General features: G+C 38.5%; 1 protein-coding gene and 1 non-coding gene across 3 annotated transcripts in view; both read right to left on the reverse strand.

Annotated features, from left to right (window-relative positions):
• CDH8 (cadherin 8) overlaps positions 1-21,482 on the reverse strand; it is a 1,221,794-nt gene that overhangs the window by 782,057 nt on the left and 418,255 nt on the right. The window lies entirely within an intron of this gene.
• LOC146402257 (U2 spliceosomal RNA) lies at positions 935-1,125 on the reverse strand. The gene has a single exon (XR_014808707.1). It is a non-coding gene; the product is annotated as a U2 spliceosomal RNA (small nuclear RNA).

The following is a 21,482-nucleotide window of genomic DNA, read 5'->3' on the forward strand; positions in this document are numbered from 1 at the left end:
GTGGTTAATGAATCCAACTGGGAACTATGAGATTGAGGGTTTGATCCCTGGCCTTGCTCAATGGGTTAGGGATCCAGCATTGCTGTAGTGTAGGTCGCAGACGTGGCTCAGATCCCGCGATTCTGTGGCTCTAACATAGGCCTAGGAATCTCCATATGCCACGGGTGTGGCCCTAGAAAGACAAAAAAATAAAAAATAAAAAATCCCAAATGGTGCTTCCTTAGTGTTTAAAATAAGAAGACCCCAAAATAAGGAAAAAAACATTTTATGACCCTACATTCATGGAAAACATACTTTATAGAAGGAAAATAAGAAGGAAATAATTCAAAGGCTTGGCAAGTCCCAAGTTTCTAACAGTTGTGGGTTCTCTGAATTAAATTCCTCTGTTTGAAATACTTACAATTGTTTGTCTATTTTTGACTGGCCGTGACTGCACTGATATGTACAATTACGTATTATTATTTCTATAGTGTTGTCGAAAAAGAATACACTAATTAGACAAATTGAATAACAACTGAATTAGGAAAATAAAAGCTAGGAAGTGGAAAGTCAGAGCCTATGGACTGTACTTTCCTATTTGGAGATAAGTCATTTTCAAAGATGTAGAATGCCTTACTAGTCTTTGGAAAAGTCAGAGCAATAATATAAAGTTATTCCTCTCACCCTTAAGCAATTTTTTTCTTTTTCTTTCTTTATGATGCATGAATACTGATATCTCTGTTAAGAAATGGATTTTTTAATAATTTATTTTCTTTTTTGTCTTTTTAGGACCGCACCCGCGGCATATGGAGGTTCCCCAGCAATGCTGGATCCTTAACCCACTGAGCGAGGCCAGGGATCGAAATCGCAACCTCATGTTTCCGCTGTGCCATGACAGGAACTCCTGGATTATTTTTTAAAGCAATGTTGGATATCTTTTTTTTTTTTTTTAATTTTTTTGTGCACAGTTCCTGGAAGTACTGCAATATCAGGTTGATGTGTGGAGTGGACAGAGCAAGCACCTATCCCATCTCCTAGCTCCAAAAATCCATTTAATATTTTGTCCTCGGATAGAGGACATGTCAGATATTAAACTGATAAGAACAGATACAACACTTGATCTTAGTCAAAAGACCGAGAAGTGATGGATATCTTTAGATATGCCGATGATCACTACTAGAGGTAATTAACCTAATTCTGATTTCTCTGAATTTAGATAAAAAAGAACAAACGTCTTCTCGCTTATGTGTACAAAGAGAAAATCAAAATGGAGCCAGTATTGCTAAGAGTGCGCTCTCTAAAATAGAGCTGAGAGGCGACTGAAGAAGTGTGACTTATGTACATCTCAGTCTGATGGAATCTGATCTTTAGACCAATTATCATCATCACAGAGGCGTCAATAACATCTGCACCATGTTCCATAAACTCAAGATACTTATCAGACCCTAACCCTAAATAACTTGTGACAGCCTATCCCTTAAGAAGAAACATTTATTTTTTGCATCAGAGTCAATCATCTTGCAAGACAGCTTTAACCACCTTGTGGCTTTTACTTATATAAGCTGCTACCTTTCTTTCTCTTTCCCAGAACACTCTTTTGGTTTTATCCAAATCTGTGTGTCCAGAATTGCAATTCCTAGACCCCCACAGAAGCTCTTTGTTCTTTGCAGAGTTGATACTGATTATTATCCTACAGATATGAGGTGAGACGGTTTACACAGATCAGATTATGGCCATTATTTTAGTTATTTTTTTCCTTTTTGGCCACCCACAGCATATGGAGTTCCTGGGCCAGGGGTCAGATCTGAGCTGTAGTCACTGATCTATGCTACAGCTGTGGCAATACCAGATCCTTTAATCCACTGTGCCACGCTGGAGATTGAACCTGTGTTCTGGCGCTGCAAAGATGCCACTGATCCCATTGCGCCAGATCCTGTCCATTCTTTTGTTGTTTGTTTGTTTTGCTGGTTAGACAATATCTTTTTTTATTTTATTTATTTTTATTGATTTAGTTCATTTTTTTAGTTTTGTTTGTTTGTTTGCCTTTTTAGGGCCACACTCTCGGCATATGGAGGTTCCCAGGCTAGGGGTCTATTCAGAGCTATAGCCGATGGCCTACACTACAGCCACAGCAATGCCAGATCCGAGCCATGTCTGTGACCTACACCACAGCTCACGGCAACCCTGGATCATTAACCCACTGAGCGAGGCCGAGGATCGAACCTGAAACCTCATGGTTCCTAGTCAGATTAGTTTCCCTTGCGCCACAACGGGAACTCCGACAATATCTTTTTTTAAAAAAAAATCATTATAATTGATTTACAATGCTCTGTCAATTTCTGCTGTACAGCAAAGTAACCCAGTTATACATATATATATAAACATTTTTTTTTCACTTTATCCCCCATCATGTTCCATCACAAGTGATCAGATATAGTTCCTTGGTCTAAGCAGCAAAATCTCATTGCTTATCCACTGGGGTTAGTAGTTTGCATCTACTAACCCCAAATTCCTAGTCTCTCCCACTCCTCCACCCTCCCTTTTGGCAACCAAGTCTGTTCTCCATGTCCATCAGTTTGTTTCTTCTCTGTAGAAAGGTTCATTTGTGCCATATATTAGATTCCTGATATAAGCGGTATCATGTGATATTTGTCTTTCTCCTTCTGACTTACTTCACTTGGTATGAGTCTCTAGTTCCATCCATGTTTCTGCAAATGGCATTATTTTGTTTTTTTTACAGCTGAGTAGTATTCCATTGTATATATGTACCACATCTTCTTAATCCATTCATTTGTCACTGGAATTTTAGGTTGTTTCCATGTCTTGTCTATCGTGAATAGTGCTGCAATGAACACAGGAGTGCATGTATCTGACCATTCTTAATACTGAAATATATGACCTAACAATATTTTATCCTTACCCTGATAAATAGGTTTAGAGACCTTAGAGGTAAAAATTGTTACAGATGAGGGTGATGCCTAATCTTTATTGAAACTCATTTTAAAATCAGTCAGCTTCTCTGGCACATTTTAAAGAGACAGAAGCATCTACAAAGAAAAGAATCTTAGATTCTGCTGCACTCTCCGTTCCTGGCTGTGGGATTAGAAATGGTCCTTCTCTTAGGCTAGGTTTGTGGTGGGCAGAGAATCAGTTGAAAAACAAACGTCATGATTGTGCATACGAGAAACAGGCAAATGGTATCAGAGAGTAGGAACCAAAAATCCTTTACTTGAGACTTATTCTGTTCATTTGATTATTATTGATCGATTTATAGAACAACTTACATCCCCAACCACAATTTAGCATTTATTCACCCACTTCCCTGAGGGAGATAATTTATCTGGGGAAGTATTTATGGCCATCTTTTAAATGAAGAGGGGTACTACTTTTGCTTACATCTTACAGTTGTGAGTCCAGAGAGAGAGGGAGAGATCATATGATGGGAGGGTATTTTGAAAACTACAACGTGACACAGATGTAAGATAATAGAATGCACTTGCCTAACCTGTCTCTATGTCTATCAAGCTGTCTTCTGTAAATTTTAAGGGGTTTGATTGCACAGCAACCTGAAGAACCAGGAATGAGACATTCTTCAGTGTCTCATAAAACAAACGCCTAAAACATTGGACAGTTACATGCAAAAGAGTGAAACTAGCTCACCATCTCACACTACATACAAACATCAACTCAAAATGGATTAAAGTCTTGCATGTAAAACCTGAACTCATAAAACTCCCAGAAGAAAGCACAGGAAGTATGCGCATTGATATCAGTCTTAGCAGTACTTTTTTAATGTATCTCCTCAAGCAAGGGGAACAGAAGCAAAAATAAATACATGAGACTACATCAAACTAAAAAGCTCCTGCACAGCAAAGACACCATCAAAAAAACAAAAAGACAGCCTACCGGATGGGAGAAGATATTTTCAAATCAGATATCTGATAAGGGATTAATATTTAAAATGTATAAAGAAATAATACAACTCAACAACAACAAAATGCAAACAACTCAATTAAAAAGTGAGCAGAGATGCTGGAAAGACTTTTTCGAAAGAAGTCTTAGAGATGGCCAATTGGCACAAGGAAAGATGTTCAACATCGCTAATTATTAGGGAAATGCAAATCAAAACCACAATGCGATAGCACCTCACATCCATTAGAAAGGCTATTATCCAAAAGGCAAGAAGTAGCAAGTATTGACAAGGAGGTAGAGAAAAGAGAATATTCACACACTTTTGGTGGGAATGTAAATTGCTATAGCCATTATGGAAAACAGCATGGAGATTCCCCCCAAAATGAAGAAAACAACTATGATATGATTGAGCAATCTCACTTCTGGGCTTCTGAGTATTTACCCAAAGGTTATGAAAACACCAACTGAAAAATATATATGTATCCCTATGTTCATAGCAGCATTATTTCTAACAGCCAAGATATGAAAACAAGGTAAGTGGCCATAGAGAGATGAATGGATAAAGAAGATGTCACACACACACACACACACCCCTACATTAATACATACAATGGAATACTACTCAGCCATGAAAAAGATGAAACCTGACAATTTGTGACAACATCAATAAACCTTGAGACTATTATGTTATGTGAAATAAATAAGAAAGAGAAATACAAATACAATATGATTTCACTCATGTGGAAAATAAAACACTGAGAACTATGTCTAGTCACTTATGATTGAGCATGATAATGGGAGAAAAAAGAATGTATACATGTATGTGTAACTTGGTTGTCATGCTGTACAATAGGGAAAAAAACTGTATTGGGAAATAACAATAAAAAATTTTTAAAATATATATATATATAAACAAAAATGTTCAAACCAAAGCAAATACATAGATACAGAGAACAGAGTAGCAGCTACCAGAGGGGAAGTTTGCAGGGGAGGGCAAAATAGGTCAAGAGGATCAACTGTATGGTGATGGATAGAAAATAAACTTTTGGTGGTGGTACACTCCAGTGTATACAGAAGTTGAAATATAACATAAACCCGAAATTTCTATTATGTTATAAAGCAATGTTGCTCCATTAAAAAGCAACAACAACAACAACAAAACTGCCCCATGGAGTTCCCATTGCAGCTTCATGGGTTAAGAACCTGACTAGTATCCATGAGGATTCAGATTCCATACCTGGCCTTGGGCGCTTAGTGGGTTAAGGATCCAGAATTGCCACAAGCTGAGGTGTAGATCACAGATGGGGCTCGGATCTGGCATTGCTGTGGCTATGGCTGTGGCTGTGGCCGGCAGCTAAAGCTCTGATTTGACCCCTAGCCTGGGAACTTCCATATGCTGTGGGTGCAGCCCTTAAAAAAAAAAAAAAAAGCCCCGAAGTGGATATAGGGTCAAAAGATATGACCATTAAGCACTCCTCAGAATTCTTTTGAAGCTGCAAATGATGACTATTTACTGTATTGATTACCCCTGTGGAGTGGACAGCCTTTCTGTGAGATTTTCGATGTATTAAGTTAGCATGCAAAGAAGGTCTTTCCAAATTCCAATCCGTTAGTTTGATATTTTTACTGATTTCCTGGCAAAAGTCAAGTTATTCTAGAGAAAAACTCTGAGATGGAAATTAGCATGCAGGACATTTTATTTTCTCTGAAAATATGAGGAGTAAAATAACCAAGACTGGGCAGAGCAAGAAGCTGGATTGCAAAACACATTTAGAAAAGACCTCAGTCTATTCCACGGGAAATTCTGGAGCTGGGGTGTTCCTACGGAATTATCCTCAACTGAGGCAAATGGAGCACAATGGACTGCATGTGTCCCAGAAAAATTCATGTGTTGAAATTCATGTATTAGGAAGTGGGGCCTTTGGAGGTAATTAGGCCATAAAAGAGGAGCCATCACGAATGAAGTTAATGCCCTTATAAGAGAGTTCCCAGAAAGCTCTTTTTGACATCTGAGGACACAGTTAAAAGATGGTTGTCTTTGAACCAGGAAGCCAGTCCTTGCCAGACACCAAATCTGCCTTGATCTTGAATTTCCCAACCTTCAGAACCGTGAGATATAAATGTCTTTTGTTTGAGCCACCCAGTATGGTATTTTGTTACAGTAGCCCAAACTGACTGAAACAGGGAGCAAAGCCTCTATTCACCGCCTCTACCAATCACTGCATAGAGGATGACCCTGGGAAGGAAGCATGACTTTTGGAAAGATATCATAAACATGGGTGATTTGGCTAGGAACAATCCTCAGAGGGGACTCAGCTACATGCTGTCAGCAACAAGGCTTATCAGTTGGTGGAATGAGCAGTTCAGTGATGAGGGAAGGATCTGGGATGTACATAAAAGCACACATTGCACTTCCACATATTTTCAGCTATGCAGCCACAACTATAAGTTGTAAATATCAGGGGGCAGAAATAATGCTGTATTGGAAGAAAGGAAGGATGGAAGGAAGGAAGAAAAAAGAATCAAGCACCAACTTTTAATATTTGCAGACTCACCAACATCAAGGCTGGGAAACTGTTTACATCTTAGAATGTCAAAGAATTTTAGTTAGTTAATTATGCTGCAGGTGGGCAGATGTATCTAGGAGCAGATATTTGCAGATGCAAATTGTGAATTTTGCATGGGTAAAGGTAAATAGCTAAAATGATTATTAAAGCACAGAGGAAAAATAAAATGATATATAAAATGCAAATGTGCAGTGACAAACACATAGAGGCATTTTGCTTGTGAACTTTGACTTCTAGTAGTCGAATGTTTCTGTGCTTCCTTCGTTGCTCTGTTATTTGCCATAATGAGACAGAGATTCAGAGTGCAGCCTCTATGACCTGCAAATGACATTCACTTATCCAGGTCTCAAGGTTAACATTTTATAAATTACAACTTCAAAGCAGGAGTCACTATCTATATGCAGCTGGATTGAGGTGAGTGTCATGTGATATCAACCCTACCATTTTCTTATTGTCCCATTTCGGATTTTATTAAACAAGTCTGATTTTCTTTGCAGGGTCAAGGGCTTTCTTTATTCAAGCAGAAAAATGACTTCTTTGAAAATAATATTTTATTATTTAATCTGCTCAAGAATCTTCTTTGACTGTCTAGAACCTAGTACATTAATTCTGCATGCAACTTCATTACATTCAAGACCCATAGAAACTTCTCACCCACTGCATTTCGACCTTGCACACTAACTATTATAATCATGTCTTCATATATTTCTGTACAAGAGATCAGCCTATTCTGTGCCATTTCCCCCTACATTCTCACTTCTGTCCTCGAGTATCTTTTCCTTTTTCTCTTCAGTCAATCTCATTCATTCATCCATCCATCCATCCATTTATCCATTCATTGAAAATTCATCACTGCATGCATACTTTTTTCCCCAGGCTATATGTTGGGTATTAGAATCACAGAAATAAATAAAATATGACTCTCATTTTCAAGTTGACTGGGAGGCAGACCTCTATATCAACTAAGAAAACATTTACACTGGTTTTTGGAGTTTGATAGGAATGGATCTAATGAATGACTGAGAGTGTGAATTTTAGCAGACAGAGGAATGTAAATAAGTATTTCTGACTTAAAAAAATATGGCAATTTCGGAATTCCAAATGCCCATTGTGACATCAGTATAGAGTGCAAGATGAGGAAAAGATAGGGATAAAGAGGTAGTCAGGACACAGATTTAGCATCTCTTTTTTTTTTTCCTTCTTAGGGCAGCACCTGCAGCATATGGGTTCACAGGCTAGAGGTCAGATCAGACCTGTAGCCACTGGCCTACGCCTGCCACAGCCACAGCAATGCCAGATCTGAGCTGGCCTGCAACCTTTGCAACAGCTCATGGCAACGGTGGATCCTGAACCCACTGAGGGAGGCCAGGGATCGAACCTGAGTCCTCATGGATGCTAGTCAGATTCGTTTCCACCGAGCCACAATGGGAACTCTCATAGCATCTTTATTAAAGCAAACACTACATGCTTTAAATCCCCATTTGAATATATGAAACTGTCAGCTTACATCAATATCTCACACCTATATTTTCTTGGAGCGCTAATTACATAAATTATACATTAAAATATATGGTGATCAAATTGTATTTCTGTTCGTGATTATCGTGTGCTATTTCCTCAGGTATTTGTACTTGATACCAGACCAACTGATTATACTAAATCAGTGTGATCAAATCAAATTGAAGGGAACAAGGAAAACGCCCAACCCCTTCCAATTTCTTAGTAGAAAGGAAGAGAGGTACAGTGCATTTATTCCTCATTCTGTTAATTGAGTGGAAATATCTCAATTAAGAAAAAAAGCCTTAAATACCTAATTCGTGAATTAAAAAGGCTGGATTTGAATTTGGAATAGACACAGAGGCAACCCCACAGGTTGAAGCAGACTCAAGGCCAGCCCCGTGGAAGCTGTTTACTGCAAAGGATTGGCGTGTGTGCAGTGAACATCCAAGTGAAATTAGAGACAGTGTGCTCCAAAGGGAAAACATCTATCAGCAGAAGCTCTTACTGCATTTTAAAATGTAGTTTGGAATGATTCATTTCTTAAAGCTTAATGTGGGGACACAGAGGAGTCTGGGTCTCTTTCAGAGCTATGAGAACTCAAACATCAGACGAGGCTCTTTGCAGTGCGCCTTCTTACGCAGTGCTACAGGCACAATAAATGTCTTTCCACATAGCCAATCTGTTATTCTCAGTTGTCTTGAATTCCATTCAAAACTAGTTTTCCGAAGAGACAAATAGCCAGCATGCAAGCTGTTGAGGGACACGATTCCACGGATTCTTGAAACTGCCCACTTCCAGACCAAAAACATTGCTATGCTCAACGTGATGAAACTTTAACAGATTTTGCCACTCTACTCCAATATCCTCTTTTTAAGGATGGAAAGAGTGTCTTATCGTTTGTTAAGTCAGATGTTCCCACGGCAAAAGTAAAAAGAGCAGTAATACTTATCCTTCATAAATTATCACAATTCAATAAGAAGAAATGTAACTTTTTTTTTTTTTCAGAGCAGTAATTGGAAGGGCCTATACCAACACTGAATGCATGACTCTGGTCTCACGATGGAGTGGAAACAAATGCAAATGATCACGAGATTGACCACTTGCTTTTCTTTTTTTTTCTTTTTTTCTTTTTTTTTATTTTCCCACTGTACAGCAAGGGGGTCAGGTTATCCTTACATGTATACATTACAATTACATTTTTTCCCCACCCTTTCTTCTGTTGCGACATGAGTATCTAGACAAAGTTCTCAATGCTATTCAGCAGGATCTCCTTGTAAATCTATTCTAAGTTGTGTCTGATAAGCCCAAGCTCCCGATCCCTCCCACTCCCTCCCCCTCCCATCAGGCAGCCACAAGTCTCTTCTCCAAGTCCATGATTTTCTTTTCTGAGGAGATGTTCATTTGTGCTGGATATTAGATTCCAGTTATAAGTGATATCATATGGTGTTTGTCTTTGTCTTTCTGGCTCATTTCACTCAGTATGAGATTCTCTAGTTCCATCCATGTTGCTGCAAATGGCATTATGTCATCCTTTTTTATGGCTGAGTAGTATTCCATTGTGTATATATACCACCTCTTCCGAATCCAATCATCTGTCGATGGACATTTGGATTGTTTCCATGTCCTGGCTATTGTGAATAGTGCTGCAATGAACATGCGGGTGCACGTGTCTCTTTTAAGTAGAGTTTTGTCCGGATAGATGCCCAAGAGTGGGATCCACTTGCTTTTCTAAAATGCTCAAGGGCATAACGTAAAATAAATGTGCTTGAGGTCACATGATGGGAACTCCTTCTTGGTTTTGTGGGTTTTTTCAGTTGTTGAATATGTGTACATGTCTGTATGTCCACTACCTATGACTGCATTTCCTTTTACCAACTCATGCCAATTTCTGGAAAAGTAATCTCTTGAAACCACCTAATTTTTTAAAGACGAAAGCATCCTTAGAATTTCAAGTTTCACTGAAATAGGCCAGAGTTTGAGCCAAAATTATGGGATGACTCTCTAAGCCAGTTGGTGCGGGCTTTTTGTAGGGATTAACCCAACCTTTGCTCTCACCAACTCTATAAACCAGCAAATTAGTCTTAACTTTTCTTTTTTCCCAATAAGGAAGCTGTAACTTAAAGAGTTTAAATAATATCTAGTCATTGGTAGAGACATTTTATTTATTTATTAGTTTTTTGTCTTTTTAGGGTCGCACCCCCTGCATATGGAGGTTCTCAGGCTAGTCATCAAATTGGAGCTGTAACCTCTGGCCTACACCACAGCCACAGCAATGCCAGATCTGAGCTGCATCTGCGACCTACACCACAGGTCATGACAACACTGGATTCTTAACCCACTGAGCAAGGCCAAGGGTTGAACCTGCATCCTCATGGATATTAGTCAGATTTGTTTCCGTTGAGCCACGACGGGAACTCCTGGTAAAGACATTTTAAAACCCTGGCTTAAGGACATGGAAACAACCCAAATGCCCATCGACAGATGATTGGATTCGGAAGAGGTGGTATATATACACAATGGAATACTACTCAGCCATAAAAAAGGATGACATAATGCCATTTGCAGCAACATGGATGGAACTAGAGAATCTCATACTGAGTGAAATGAGCCAGAAAGACAAAGACAAACACCATATGATATCACTTATAACTGGAATCTAATATCCAGCACAAATGAACATCTCCTCAGAAAAGAAAATCATGGACTTGGAGAAGAGACTTGTGGCTGCCTGATGGGAGGGGGAGGGAGTGGGAGGGATCGGGAGCTTGGGCTTATCAGACACAACTTAGAATAGATTTACAAGGAGATCCTGCTGAATAGCATTGAGAACTTTGTCTAGATACTCATGTCGCAACAGAAGAAAGGGTGGGGAAAAAATGTAATTGTAATGTATACATGTAAGGATAACCTGACCCCCTTGCTGTACAGTGGGAAAATAAAAAAAAAATATTAAAAATAAATAAATAAATAAATAAATAAATAAAACCCTGGCTTATATTCTCAACCACAAAACTCCCACATTGGAATCAATATGAGCAACAGAATGTAAAAAATGTCCTGATAGTTAAAGGAAGCTGTGGGATTCTATGCAACACTGAATGGATGCAGACTGGATGTAGGATTGGCTCAGTAGAGGAGAGGATGCCTAGGAAGTTAAGGGAAGATACATTGTAAATGGGAGAGGAAGTCCCCCTTGTGGGGTCTTTAAGGAACACTCACTCCAACAAGGCCATGGAAGTTACACTCAGAGAAGGAGATGAAATTAATGGATTTATCACACTCTCAGGTCCTAGAAGAGAGAGACATGGCACAGGTCTCTCTCATTGCACAGGTCCATGAGGGAGGAGCGCCAAGGGAGTGGGATTGACCAAGCAGATGGGAGCCCTGGACAAGTGTCTTTACTGGAGATCAGGCTGGAGTACAGCAAAGGCAGGAGAAAATTTCATTGGTGTGTTTGAATGTCAAAGAGTCACAATCAAGGGAGGGCAAAAGGGGAGCTTGTGATAGAGACCAGCTTTATCAATGACTGCACCTGGTCCCCTGGTCAGGATGCTCACAGGTTGTTTGTGGAAATGTTGAGATATCAAAAAAAAAAAAAAAAAAAATCTGAGTCTTGATGAAATATACAATGCAGCAGGATTTTTCCAGCTTAGATGTCTGTACAAAGATAGAGATGGAGAGGAGAAAGGAATGAATTTTAGAAATTGAAAAGTGTTCCTTATGGTAAGGGCATAGTTTGTAAGTAATTCAGAGGAGGCACCCAGGAAAGGTAGGCAGAGGCCAGATTGTGAAGAATGAAGGAATTGTGATTTTCTTCCAAAGTCTAACAAGGCTGTTGAATAACTTTAAACAGGTGTGTTGCACCTGCCTGATGTTTTAGGAAGATCCCTGTGGCAGTACTGCAGCAGGGGGAGTGGAGTGGTGAGGTGGAGGGGTGAGGATGAATGAAGTCATTATACATAATCACTACTCAGCAGGACCTGTCAGCTCTGCTTGTGGGTGTGGGAGGGGTGCTGAATGGCTGGTTTCCAGATCCGTTTGTGGAGTCCCTCAGCCACAGTGAGTCCTAATATCCTGATAGTTGTGGCAAATCACTTTGGCCCGATCTGTGATGCCACAGTCCATTTATTTTGCGTTTTTACACATTCCCAGGAGACTGGCTTAACACTGGGGAAATCTGACTCAACACAAAATAGTCTGTCAAATTTATTTTCCACTTCGGTTTACAAGAAATTCATTTAGTAAGCAAGATGCCATGTACTGCAATTTAAATTTGAACAGAAAACAGATTTTTTTTTTTTTAAATGTGACTTATCCCTGTCATGGTATATATCAAATTTAAAATAACAAATAATATGTTGTTACATTTTCTCTCCTTGGCAATGTTGTGGTCTCTCTATTTTTCATCACTATAATTAGTCTTTCATCTTAAACAGGGTGATAATTCATCACATGATATTCAGTCAGAAGTTTTGTTGTTGTTAAGTCAGAGCTTATCATATGGGAAAAAAGTTTAATTTGCCAGAAGAGAACAGAATATAAAAATAACATTATCCATTCAGTTGGATTGAAATCTTGGCAGCTGCTCTTCAAAAATGTTGCTGACATGGTTTATATTATATTAAAATTCAGAATTACTGCATTTTCATCAGTTTCTCTGTCTGCAGCTGGCACATCATGTTGTCAGCATCTTGGGATTTACAAGTCCATGTACATGGTAAGAATGTTCCTTTAAATGGACATTTTCATAAGCATGTTTGCTAATTGATATGCTATGGTACTTTAAAGTGTAAACATATGTTATGACAGCCATAATGCTTTAAAGTGTAAGTGCGATAGAGGAGTTGGTTTTCTTAGCTCAATTTCCATTAGAGCTGCTTAAAAGCAAAAGAGTTCTTCCGGGATGATTTTAAATATATCTTTTAATTTTCAAAGGCACTGACTATTTCAATGAGGAAAATTGTTAAAAAGATAAACTTAGAATAATGGATACATCCAAAATCTAAACTCTTTTCAAATGGGTGTAGAGAATTTGCGATGCTCAGAAAAAAAATGCTATCAAATAAAACATTTGTAATCTGTAATGCTATAATAATATATGGTATATCATTTTAATAGAATTATTAGTCTCGCATTAACTGCATAAATTACAACTAATACCATAATGAATACAGTTTGGAGAATGCTGGAGTTGAACAGATTGTATTTTTTTCTGTGTATAATTCAGAGTTCTTTGGAAACTACAATTGATTCTTAGGACTCACCAATTTCGGAAGGTTTTCGATAATGTTAAAATATGTATGCTGGAGTTCCCGTCGTGGCACAGTGGTTAACAAATCTGACTAGGAACCATGAGGTTGCGGGTTCGGTTCCTGCCCTTGCTCAGTGAGTTAACGATCTGGCGTTGCCGTGAGCTGTGGTGTAGGTTGCAGACGCGGCTCGGATCCCACGTTGCTGTGGCTCTGGTGTAGGCCGGTGGCTACAGCTCTGATTGGACCCCTAGCCTGGGAACCTCCATATGCCACGGCAGCGGCTCTAGAAATGGCAAAAAGACAACAACAACAACAACAAAAATATATGTATGCTTACACGTGGATCCTGCAGATATTTATAAGCCTTATGTGGCTGTGATGATAAAACTAAATTAACATATTCATTTGACTTTAAAGGATCCTTAAATGTTGGATTTGAGGCTAAATAAGACTGAATGTCTTTGTAGATTGAAAATGCTTAAAGGAACTCTGTACCTGAAGAGATGAATTTTGGATTTCAAAATAACAGTTGTGACTTTTCAGAATGTCCACTTAGAATGCACATATGAAAGCTCTAGAAGTGTTGGAGAACTGCATACTGTTTCCCATGCAAGAGGTGCCAGAGCGGACACAGCCAGAATGAGAAAAACTGGGATTCTAACGGTGCTAAATGATGCTTGTGTTCTCATGTCACAACTGGCTCCTATCTTATACATACACACACACACACACACACCCATTCATATACATACACATGACACCGGCTCTTTTTTGCACAATTGCCTAAGAACATGATATTAAACTAGCCTCTTTATTATTTAAACCAGCAACTGCCTAATCTCTCATTATGACTTCAGAAAAAAAAAAAAACTATTAATATTTCTACCACTGGCGAGCAAAGCTAGTGAGATGAACTCAAAAAGCCAGGTGCACAGTTCCGATAGCTCAAAGTCCATTTTTGCCGTGAATACAAAGAGCTTTGTGGAATCAAGATGTTGATTGAAACTTTACTAAAGCTGAGGTTGCTTTTTTCTCCTCCTTTCCCTCGGTGAAACTGGTGTAATTGCATTTCAATAGAATTGATATCATTAATTTATAATTATTACTTTCTTTAGTTGGAAAATATGAATGTGAAAGTTTTGGCCAGAGTGCAATCTCAGGAGGGAAATTAGAACTCTCAGTAATCAATAACGGTGGGGCATTCGGAATCTCTCCCTGCTTTTCATTAGCTGGAAGGAGAGCACATTTAAAGGAATGCTAACAAGTATCGATGTTTAAATTTGATTTATCAATTCTATTTAAATGTATATCTGCACTGTGCCGAGTTTATTTTTCTACATTAAAGATTATTCAGTGATATCTCCTGGGTTAAGACAACTTCTAAACAAGATAAAGCACCCTGTGAATTAATTTATTTCAGAGAAACAAGAAAACGTAATTTGTGTCTTCTTTTCATTAAATTATCCTTTAGTGTATTGATTTAACCGAACCCAAAACTTATTTAGCTAAGGAAACAAAACATAGATACAGCACTCTGTCACTTTGTTACTCCTTTTGTATTAGGGAAAAGAATATAGGTTGTGTGTGTATGTGGGGTGTGTGTGTGTGTGCGTGTGTGTGTGTGTATGTGTGTGTTTCTACATGTTTGTGGTATTACAGGTGCTGTTTTATAGGAGGAAAGCATTGTTCATTTCCCTTCAGAAACAGACAAAAGAAGCACAATCACTTAATGCTTGCTCCCTGGCTCTTTACATTTTTATTGTACTCTACATTAAACAATAAAATTATTGTGATTATGTCATCAACTCAAATAATACAGATTGAGCAACCATTTGCAAGTCAAAGGTGTACAGACACCCAAAGGGACCACCTGCGTAACCAAATAACAGCAATTTTTTCCAAACCTTTAAATCAAAGGCTAAGTACAATATGAGAGAATTCTAAAACTCAGACTATCCTAACATATAAGAGGAACACTTTCTTCTGTGTGTGAGTGTATAGGGAGACTTAACTAATATATTAATTTTATCTGTACCAAAAAGATGTAAATTACTATTTACCCAGGAAATGTTATTCTTATGAACTGGAATAGGTGAACGGTTATTAAATCTGGTCTCTTAAGAGCACTTAAATTCTGATGGTAGTTCAGGGAGTGAGCCTGTATAAGCTATCATTACATGTTGAAAAACTAACCTCTGTAATTAACTTGCAATATTATCCATAGGGCTCCAGTTATAGTAAATTCCAATTTTCTATAGTATACACACCAGGCAGCTATGCTGAATATTAGATTTTAATGAGATTTATGACCTTATTCATAATTTATTCTTGAAGATGGGAAAGTTTGGTTAAAGTTCAAAGCAATAACTTGAAGCATGAAAATAAAATCTATACCAAGCTTTTCTTGGAGATATTTTCAAATGAATTCTGAAACTCAAAAAGAGCTTATCTGTTTCTCAGAGCAACTGGTGGGAACCATTCTGGCTTTAACATGGGAGCATTCACTGTTGACAGTAAGAAAATGCTCCACTCTGTCCCTGGTTTGGAGAAGATGGTTTTTGATTTTCCCTTCTCATTTGTTATCCAGCAGCTTTAATTCTTAGCATAATCTTGTTTAGCACCTCAGAAATTTCACTGTGTTTAGAAATAACTTATGGATCTTGTCAAAATCCAGTTTCTGGTTCACTTGGTCTGAGGTGGGACTCACAGGTCTGAATTTCTTATAAATGACGCTGGTCCTGCTGGTTTGAGGATCATATGTTGACTAGTAAGATCTGCTCTGCACTAGAGAGTCTATACTAGAGATATTTTTCCCCCTCATTTTTCAAATGAAGAAAATGAGGCTCAAAGATAGGAAACACCTTTCCTTAAATTAATGATTATTAACCAGGGCTGATTATTAGAATCCCCTCAGGAGTTTTTAAACCTGAGAACACCTGGGACCCACCCTAGACCAATTACATTAGAAACCCCGGGGACATCAGTGCTTTTACAAGTTTTCTCAGCAGTGAGGGTTTAGGATCACTGCCTGAGCTGTACAGCCAATTAGCAGAAGGGCTGAGTCTCGTGGTAGGCTGGCTGATTGGCAGACTGATTGATTGATTCAATGATTGATTTCTGCCTACACTCAGCATGTATTTGTTGAGCTATGCTCTAGATGCCATTGAGTCCCATTAACATATCCATTCTGCCATCATTTACATCTCTTAGTAAATGTCATCAACTCTGAAAGGCTTTCCTGGACCATGATTTCTAAAGAGCTGTTCATCTTAGCAGGCCATCACATCATACTGCTCTTGTTTCTTCCCTCTAAATTTATTATCACTAACTAAACAATAATATTTTGTTTTTTTCTCTCCCATTAGAATGCAACTGTCACGAAAGCAGAGACTTTGCTTATCCTGTTAACTTCCATAGCTTGCCCTTAGTAAGCCTGGATTAGGTGTTTGTTAAATGAACTAAATTTAGAGGAAAACAATACAGTTTAGCAGTTACAAGTGTGAGTTCTGAATATAAGTAGACTGGTTGTGTTTCCTTAAACAGATTACTGATATCCCACTAAGCCTTAATGTCCTCATTTATAAATAGTAATAGTGGCTGCTTCATAGAGTTTTTGAAATATTAAATGAGATGATTCATGCACAGAGTTTAGCCGGAATATTATTTAATGACGAAAAAATTGCTGGGAATTAGATACTATCATTTTTCATTTAACAAGTAGGGAAATAGACCCATTAAAAAAAGATATCATTTACCCAAGATCACACATATTAGTTTTTAGAAAAGTTGGACCAGAATCTAAATGCACATGTGTGCAAAGGTTTCTGCAAGACCCTTCCCCACATGTTGCCAGTTGTAGCTTCATATCAGTCCAGTGCTCTTCCAACTACACCACTGTGCCACATAATTGGTAGTAAACAACGCAGCTCTTTTCCAGGTACGTTAATCAGTGGATCCATCTGCAGATGCCCACTTCCAAGACTTACTGGTGAAACCAAGGGTTGAGTATTCCCTTAGAGCCATTACAGTTAGTTATACCATATTCATATTCAACTCCTGCCATGTATCAAGCACCCATTAATCCTCACTAAATCTCTATGACACAAGTAGACTCATTCCCGGTATAGATGGAGATGTTAGATGTCAGAGCAATGAGGTAAAGCAGGCAGGTTATTACAGTTTATAAAACCACAGCTCAGATTGGAACTCACAGCTCTGAGTAATAAAAATAAAGCATGGAATCAGGGTAAAGTGATTACACTTCATGGATGGCAAATGGTCTGCTCTTTGTGAGATGGAAAACATACTGGAGTCACTTATCTTTCCTTTCTTTACCTTGGAGTCCTCACACTTTTTTTTTTTTCCCCCTTTGGTTTTTATGCACCTGCAGCATATGGAAGTCCCCAGGCTAAGGGTCGAATCAGAGATACGGCTGCCAGCCTACGCCCCAGCCACTGCAACACGGGACCCGAGCCACATCTGTGACCTACACCACAGCTCACAGCACCGGCGGATCCTTGACTTACTGGGCGAGGTCAGGGATTGAACCCCCGTCCTCATGGATATTAGTCAGGTTTTTAACCCTAAGCGACAATGGGAACTCCTGGAATCCTCCTCCTTTCTATGAAGGAGCTTATGAAATGTTACTGTCTCCCGAATGGAAAGCAAGGAGGGTCCAGGAGAGGAGTTGAAATTCATTTATCAGCATGTATCTATGTGTAAGTGTGTATACATTGGTTGAGCTCACACTAATTGTCAACCCCAGGGGACAGACAGTGTAAGGGATAGAATCCTTAGGCTCAGGAAACTCAGATTAACGAGTGCAACTTATTGAAATATATCTATCGTAAAAATGAAAAGATATGTATTATATCTATACACATATAGATATGTATTATAGGTCTGAGAGAGGAGGTGACATTTTATACGCCTTTTAAATTTGAAGTAGGCAGAACTTGTAATAAGGGTATCTCCGTTAGAAAAAAAATGTGCAAAATCATGGAATATGAAAGAGTCTGGTATGTTTCAGGAATGGTAAGAAAGTCTGTGGCTTGAGCAGAGGGTACATGGGGAGCGTGCATAAAAATGAAAGAAAACTTAGAATTTTATCAATAACATACTTTTTTAAGTTAAAAATAATTCCCTCTGCAAATTTGTAAGTGAGATGCTTTCTTCCCTTTCTTCCTGCCATCGAACAGCAGGAAGGCACCACAGGAAATATGCTTTCAGTTCTGTGTGCATAGGTTAACGTTACTCCACAATTTTGAGTGCTGCTAATATGGCAACATTTTAGAACGTCTTAAAAGATTTTTTTTAAATTTATTTTTCATATGTAAGGGATTGACATTTTCCCCTTTTCTTTGCTTTCTGCCTGCTACTCTGTCAGTATTTACCCAGCTCGCTTACAGGTTTGAAGAATCAGTTTACATACGCCCAAGGAAGAATACAAAGATTTGAGAACTTCCTGAAAGAGAACATAATAAAATCCCATCTTCCCCTCTGAAGTGGAGATATTCTGCAGCTGGCAGAGAGCTGAGATCTCTACTGTGCCAGAAGAGACCACAATACTCTGTACCCCCGCCCCGGGCACTGCTCTTAACTCATCCCATTCCTAAAAATAAGCCTGCTGTGTAATCAAACGTCCATTCTCACCTACGACTGGGTTCTGCAGTGAGTCCCAAGGCTTTATGGTAGGAATGTGAAGTTCCTGGGGTGAGCTACATTTTCTCTTCAACCTAAAATAATCTGCTTTGGCATCAGAAATATTAAGCTTTTAATCACAGCTTTACCATGTTTTTTACTGGGTAACTTCAAGAAACGTGATTAAGCACCCTGGACTGTGCTTTTATCTACTCTAAATTAAGATATTAATGTATTTCCTGCAAGATTGTAAGACTGTTCTGAATGCTAGCTGAAATATACATTTAAAATACATACCAGCTGCTGATATATCACCTAGTGTATACACACACACACACACACGTATATACATAAAATGTGTGTGTATATACATAAAATGTGCAGTGTAAATCACATATTAAGGCAGTCAATTAAAGATAATTATGAATGAAATGTATTAATGATAATGAAAGGGAGGAAGGAGAGAGGAAAAGTGAAAAAGGAAGAAAAGAGAATTTACTAAGTATTTACTAATGTAGTACTTAGGAGATGAACTTATACTTGGAAAATAATTGTATAGACTGGACTTTTGTCTTGGTTTCAGATTAGTGGCCCACAGGGATATTGTCCTGAAAACCAAGGGGAGTCACATCTCTCGTAAACAGATAAACAAATCAATAAAGAGGCGTTTAGCCAAGAGACATTTTCAACGACAAAACACAGCTTAAAATTGTATACTAGTTTGCGATACTGCCTCTGCTAATGATTGCAAATCAATAAAACAGACCAGTGTTCTCTGTGGGTATATTAGTTTTGGGAGTGGGGAATGAAGGGCCAATGACAACTTTACTCAATACCAATTAAGATTTTTTATGAAGTTACATCGTGTGTAAATTTGCTTTCACGTGTATTTATTTTACTCTTGATTATTAGAGTAATGTGCTTTCATTGTAGAAATGTTTAAATGTGGATAATAGGTAAACATGGAAATACTGATAGTACTACCACCCAGAGTCGATCACCATAAACCTTGTTTACATTTAAAATGCTCTTTGTTTTCTTTCGTTCTTAACAAAGTACAATTCATAAAGGCAAGATGCAATAGATGCAAAACCATAAAACTCCTGAGGGCTCCCTATACTTTCATGGCCACAGCTAATGGGGCAGGCATGGTGGGCAACCAGGGAATGCATCATCCAATACAGCACGCCATTCAGCCTAAACGGCCTAGTTTATTGTTCCCTCTCTGATCAGTTCAATGGTTATGGAACTCTCTCCACCCCAAAGCTCCATTTCAGCATATTACATAATTGTTTGCCTGCTGAAGGGGCTCTCCTTTCCAGCAATCCCCAACTATCATACACAGAGCTGAGACTGGCAGACGGATCTGGGGAGGCCCCAAAATACCTTAACAGGAATGAGGAGACTTACATCCCACCAAAGGGGAGCAGCATTTAGAGATGACGAGTTTAGAAGCTATTCAGTGGTATAGTCCTCTGATGGGTCAAAAGTGAAGGAAACTATCTTAAGCCAAACAGAGCTCAGATGAAATAGCCACTCAGTATTGGGGGAAAAAAATAAATAAAGAAAACCTGAATCTACTTAGCAAAGGAAAAGAATAGAGATGGCAAGACTGTATAATGCTATTCCCTTCTGTTTTGATAACAACAAGTTCTTAGAAACCAGGGATCATTTTAACACTGCCTTGACAATTTGTCACAACACCTCTTCACAGATATATTTGTCCAGGCAGATTGGGTGTCTTTCAGTTGTCCTACATAATACTCTGGACCACTTTTCAGGCAATACATAAAAAGGGAAAATACCAGCCTGCTGGTGCTGTTCACAGATTTAGATCTGAACCCACTGTCTCTGCATGATTTCTCCCACTTCACTCTCTCCCGCTTCTCAGTAAATCCTATAGCTGAATTGGGAGGAAGATACCCCCAATTTTCTAGCAGAGTGTTCAGAATGCCTTTCTGCCAGCATTCTTTACACCTCTTTACCCATAATCTACACTCTCCTTCTGCTGCATTAGGCTTTGGTGAGGGGTGTGTGGGGGGATATATATATACATGTACGCATGTATATATGTATTGTGATTCACATATGTAAAAGTGCATATATGTTGCCCTATTCTCTTCAGTCTTGAGACCCCCACTGAATCTTAATAGCAGCACTATGGACAGCACCCCATCAGCCACATTCAGTTTCTGGCATCAACAATCAGACATGAATGTTCATGTAACAGAAATATTAAGAATATATGCAGCAAAAAATGAAAGAGAGATTTGCCTGGAATACCAATCCTCTTCAAATTCTTAATAAGTTATATACTGCAACAGCAAATATATAAGAATAATTCACAAAGATGCCTTCAGAGGGAATAATAAAATACTATTAACTTTTAATAAAACCATTGGATTTATTGTGACTCTTCACATCTGATAACTGAAGGATGCCATAGCGTTGGTTTTCAAACCTCTTCAGGAACTTCTTGGGTGTAATCTGAAATTGGCTGCCTAGTATGTAGACAGCAGGGTGAGACTGAAAAAAGAGGCAGACCACTCTAAACTGGTAGGTGAAAGGTTTAACAAGCAAGGGGGAACTTATGAGGTTTGTCTTAGGTGGTCTCAAGACAAGTAGATTTCTG

This window comes from Sus scrofa, chromosome 6, assembly GCF_054392235.1.
Source record: "Sus scrofa isolate SSC_HxYL_T2T_F1_AM1 chromosome 6, Sscrofa_HxYL_maternal_Yorkshire_Landrace_v2.0, whole genome shotgun sequence".
In the NCBI taxonomy this organism is placed as follows: Eukaryota; Metazoa; Chordata; class Mammalia; order Artiodactyla; family Suidae; genus Sus; species Sus scrofa.